The sequence below is a fragment of the Gopherus evgoodei genome, chromosome 2 (assembly GCF_007399415.2).
Source record: "Gopherus evgoodei ecotype Sinaloan lineage chromosome 2, rGopEvg1_v1.p, whole genome shotgun sequence".
NCBI classification, from domain to species: Eukaryota; Metazoa; Chordata; order Testudines; family Testudinidae; genus Gopherus; species Gopherus evgoodei.
The window spans coordinates 114,951,730-114,957,729 of NC_044323.1; positions in this window are offsets into that span (position 1 = coordinate 114,951,730).

Here is a 6,000-nt window from a genome sequence, read left to right on the forward strand (position 1 = left end):
TTGGGGATCCCCATTCCCTCTGTGAGCCTAGTTAATGTCAGATTCAGTGAGCCAAAATAGTCTAACTGGGAACTGACAAGCCTACTAAGCCTCTTTGGGGTGGCAGAGAGGGCTGCCAAATACTCTCTGTTCCTTGGCTTTCACTGTGTCCCATCCCACACAAAGTGCCCATAGTCTCTCAGCTCAGTCACACTCCTCACAATATACCAGTTCCTCTTTCTTACTGCCCTCTGTTGTATCATGCCCCGTCGCCTCTCTGCCTGCCCCACAATGCCTCCAAACACCTTTCCTCTCTCATGCAACCTAACTAGACTGACTAGATTCTCTGAGCCTTCACCCCTAGGCTTCCAGCTGTCTGTAGCTCCAGCACCACTCCAGCACTTCCTCAGTATTATGACAATTGGGATATTTAGAGGTGAAGTTACTATCAACATTAACATAATCCTCCTGTATCCCTATAATAAATAGTTTTTGGATCAGTGTAGGTAGATTGAAATAAAGTGCCTGTGGGTGTGTGGTGGGCTAATATTTTACAATATGATACAGAACACTCTGCTGATTTCTAGAGGAAGTGCGCCCATGTAACTTGGAGCAGAATTTGGCCCCAAGAGTTCAGAGACCAGAATGCATCATGTGCTGAAAGATGTCGTCACTGAATATGCAGGCAGTATGATGAGCCTGAGGTGTAGGGAGAGCCAGTGTAAGCACACATCTTGTCATACATGGTTGCTTGGTTAAAATATTAATCAGTATTTGTGATAGGTTACTTATCTGTAAGACAATTATCCACATTGTCAGGTAGTTCAAGCTCAGAGGTGTCTATTTCTTAAATATTAATGGAAATGTATTAAATAACAAGGGGGGTGCTTTCTTTTCAGAGTTAAATGGAAAGTATATTGTTTGGCTTTAAATTCCTTCCTCAATCCTTCTTGTCTGGTGCTGTCTCCCCCTGCAGCATATATAGCTATAATCAGTGTAGAGTCAAACATTTCTTCACTTACTGTGTACATTACCATGCACACCTCTGATTCTATATATACTCATTAAATAAAAATTAATGGGATGGGCAGCAGCAAACAGGTTATTCATGACCCACACAAATAAGCAAAAAAGATAGGCAGCCAGTAAACATGGTTTCTGAGGAAATTTGGGGATCTGATATTGGCAGGTGCCATCTCCGCATTATCTATCCTAAGTATGTGCTTTCATGAATCACTGAGTCTCTGAAAACAATCTGTGAACCTTCTGGCTTCATATTTACCTATCAAAGTAGGATTATAATTAAGTCACAGGTAGCCTACTAACAGCTAACAAAAAAAAGTACTGCCCAATGCCATAACAGAACTTTGCATTGTATTGTAATTAGAAAAATGTTAGTTTTCCATGTGCATACTGAAAATATACTCAGTGTGTAAAATGCTGTCCCAAACGTCTGCCTGTCTGGTACCTATATCTGCATCTACTAAATGTAAATAAAGACTTGGAAAATCAAAACAGTTGTGCTTTTGATCAGAAGGGCACTGATGTACATAAAAGGCTACATTCTGAAAGGTATCTCAAATGGGTCATTTTTAAGGGTATACCTTTCCAGGTTTGGTATTGTTCTTGAGCATTGCAGTTGGCATTCATCTCTGTGGCAGACAAACCATGGGAGGTTGAAACCAGTGCTTCAAACTGCAGATTAGAACTGCCAAAGTTGAAGTTACATCTTCCCTGCAAGGAGTAGGGGTCAGTGGCTTTGCAGAGGAGGATGCTAGAAATGGCTGAAACATTTTCAGCAAAATGCTGTTTTGTTGAAAATGCTGTTTTGTCTAAGCTAAAACATTTAATGGAGATGTACTGATTTGATGGGAAGGTTTCTGAGATCTAGGGAGAAGTCTCTGGTCATTTCCAGAAAGACAGGGAGACCTCTGAATTGAAAACCTGACCTTTTCAACATAATTTCATTCTACTAAAATATTTGAAAGGGTTTATTTTCATTACAATGTGGAATGAAAAATTTTAAAACCTTGAAAGTTGTAGTGAATGGAATTACTGTTCTCCAGCTAGCTCTAGAGAATGCAGCTTGTGAGGGGAGTGGATCTCGGTAACTCAGTGGCTGCCTCTGCCAGTAGTAACTTCCAGGTGGACTTTTAACCTGGTCCAAAGGGTAGTATGCCACACATAATGGCTGCTTCCCAGCTTCACCTCTTTCTAACCCCAGCTTCCAAAGCAACAGAGTCCAAGTCATGTGCAGTTGAAGCAGTGGGGCTTTGATGCGGCCTGGGAAAAAGGAAGTACTAGTAAAGGCCCAGCACTGCTCTCTTCCTTTTGCCTCTGTGTATTTTGCTCTCCTCCACAGAGTGTAATAGAGGGGACCGTGTAGTCCAAAATATTGACACAGCCTTATCTTCAAAAGTGGCCACTAATTTGAGATTCTTCAGTTTCTGGATGTCCAACTTTGAGGCACCTTGTGCCTGATTTAGAGAGGTGCAGAGCATATGCAGTTCCTACTGACTTCATTCAGATCTGTGTTTGCTCAGCACTTCTGAAAATCAGTCCAAGGTGTCACATGCTGGGCTTCCAAAGTTGGTGGCTGCTTTTGAAAATGTTGTTAACATTTCTTGAAGTGTACTGTACGTATACCATCAGGGAGCAGATGTGTAACCTTGTGCAGACAATTAATTATTTTTCGTTTTCCAAGGAGAGACTATCAGTAGCTGAGCAGCTACTAACAGAGAAGAGATTAATTCACCATTTCCTTTTGATGTAACCATTTATGCTAGAAAACCCCAGAAGAATTACTAGGCGATCATTTGGTAATAAATATCCAACAATTTGTGATGTTTGGTTACCGATTTCATCCCAGTACACTCTAATAAGCTGACATGTCCACCTTATATGCATAAAATCGTTTCTTTCACCACAATTTCTCCAACATTTATTCCCATTAAATCTCCCTCTATTTTTTAACCTGACTGGTGTGAGGCATCATTGAAACAGTATCTTAAAAGAAATTTTCTGTTACTGTGCTACAGCTGTTCGTGGTCTTCTGTTACTGTGCTACAGCTATTGGTGGTCCTCTTTTCCAGATCAAGCCTCATTCTTCTGGGGTAATGTGTCTGTGCAGGTCCTTTTCCCAGCATATGTGGACATATTTGGGTTAGGAAAGTTGTCTGTAAAGATTAATATAAATTGGTTATATTGTTTTTTGTTTCCTAATTGACCAGACACCTTTGCTTCGATTAAATTTAGGTTTCTGTATTTCAGTTTTTCTAGAAATTTGAGAAACATGCTGCCTAAATTTAAAGTACTTGTATCATGGGAGAGCAGGCCAATAAAAATGAGCTTTGATCTCTAAATAAGTTAGAAAAAATTCTATACTGAATAGCTGACCAACCATATATATTCCATTTTTAAAACTTTCTGGGTCATGAATAGGGGTCAGATCTGGATTATTTGCAGTGGATGTTCTTAGCAAGAGAAAAGCATGTACATTATCTATAGTTCTATCCCAAACCCATAGAATAGCCTTTGCTAAAGGATATGTATACATTTCTGGAGGGTGTGATTTTTCTTTTTTTTTTTTTATTACTCCATGGTAGCCTAGCAATATTGACACCGTCACAATTTTCATGTTCAATAAAGATGAAGCACTTGGCTGAGTTAGTGTGCCTGGAATCCATTAGTGCTTTGAGGTGGCTGGCTTGACAGTACCATAGAATATTTGGAACAGCTAATCCCCACCGTTTCACAGGTCTGCACAAAGCACTATACTCACTCTTCCTTGGTCTTTTCTTATTCCATATAAATTCTAGCAACATCCTCTGTAATCCTGCTAGGATTTTATCTGGGATGATCACAGAAAGATTTTGGAACAAGAAAGGTAACTTTGCTAAAATATTCATTTTGAATGTTGGCTATTCTTCCCAACCAAGCACTCCAGATCTTTTTTCATTTGCAGAAGTAGTGGTTTGACATTTAAGTCATAGAGCTCTCCTAGGTTGTTTGAGATTTGAATTCCCAAGTATTTTATGTTTGCAATATAGTTGTAGCCGTATTGGTCCCAGGATATTAGAAAGATAAGGCTGGTGAGGTAATATCTTTTATTGGTTCTTTTGGTGAAAGAGACAAGCTGAAGCAGAGCTCTGTGTAAGCTCTAAAGCTTGTCTCTTTCGCCAATAAAAGCTATCACACCCACCTTGTCTTTCAAATATTTTATATTGTACTCAAATGTTTTCTAGAGGAATGACTTTTCAGTGTCTGGCAAATATATAGCCAGCATTTTAGATTTTGCATAATTTACTTTTTAATCCTGATCCTTTCCAAAAGTCATGGATTTCTTTAGAAATTAATTTTAGAGCCTGTGGCAGAATTTTATTAATACTCCTGGCCAAGTTGAGATTTTCTAAGAGATAAGCAATTAGAGTGAAATTTTCAACCCCCTGCACAATGACTAAGCATGTGGACTTTGTATATAGGAATAATATACTCTGGGGGACAGAAAATTCCCCTTACAAACTCAGCAGCAGTTTTACAGGTGTACAAGGTTTGGGGAGGCCAACTGCAAGGCCTCTTTAGGCATGTCTACACAGCAAACAAACAAAACAAACCAAAACCAAACCAAAACATGGCTGGAAGTCTCAGAAACAAGGGTCTACAGAATTGGGCGGGCCCATGCTACAATGCTGAAAATAGCTGTGTAGATATTCAGGCTCAGGCTAGAGCTCTGGCTCTGAAGCCCAGGTTGGGGGATGGGTTTCAGTGTTCAAGCCCAAATATCTATACAGCTATTTTTATCCCTTTGAGTCCTACATTGCTGTGACTTTATGATTATGGTGCAGCTTTAAGTTTGTGTTAGAGTTAATTTAATGTCCCTAGTTTGGACCCTGTAGGCATACACTTCAGATGCAGACCTTGTATCTGACACTCCTCTTGGCAGTGGGGACCCCACAGTCCAATAATGTGGGCTCTGAAACTATACTATGTCCCCCAAGCCTCCCCAGCACCTCTTGCTCGTGCCCCAGAATCCCACGGAGGGCAGGGCGTTTCTGCTTTGGAGGTACATGATAGTGAAAGCAAATAGACACAGGCTTTGCAAAAGGTTTCTAACTCAGTTACTCTTTACTTAAAGATAAAGCACAAAAGAATACATGTCAGTTAGAAAACAAAAAACACCCTGAATGTAATGCCCCTTACTTTGGCTCACCCTTCACTTGGGCATTCCTGAGGGGGTCCATTAGATTTCAGGTAGGCAGAGTTTCTTCAGACTCCTGCAGCAGCTCTCCTCACCTTGAGCTGGTAAAAATGACCTAAAGCCAAGGAAGCGCAACTTCTGCCCTTTTATAACCTTCCACTCTCCTCTGTCATGTGACCTCCTGGTCAGCCTCTGCCTGTAACCACAGACCCCTACCAGACAGCTTTGTTGCCAGGCAACTTCTCTTCTGACAAATCAGTTCTCCTGGGTAGGCGCCAGCCTTTTGGCAAAGGATGGTTCCATTTCAACTGGAGAGCACGTAAGTTAACCACACTTTATTTTTAGCCCTGTGCCACTACCTACTGGAATTGCAGTCCAACATGTATGTAAAAGGACAACAGAGAAGGGAAAAAAAATTCAAAATGGATTCTGCTGTCTGACATAGATATAAATAAAGAGCCCCCAGTATCAAACAGAATTCATAAACTGAATATTATAGATTTCCCAAATTTACACATACTCTTTTGACATTTTTTCACTGGATTATCTCACTTTTCTTTATAGATGATCTGTTGATAGAATTGATGTGAAAGCATATGAGGCACCTATTGAGATTTTGCAATAGAGTGATGAAGCTGGGATATGTATTGCTTTTTAGTATCTGTTGGAGATGGAAATGAATGCTTTGTGGAGCGTGGGCATATGTTCTTGACAGTGTTGCGTGTAGACAACGTGAAAGTGGAAAAGAACACTAATCTTTCCTTTTAACTTATTTCCATTCTTCTAAGATTTTGAGTGAATGAATTCTGTCCAGCCGCGACCTT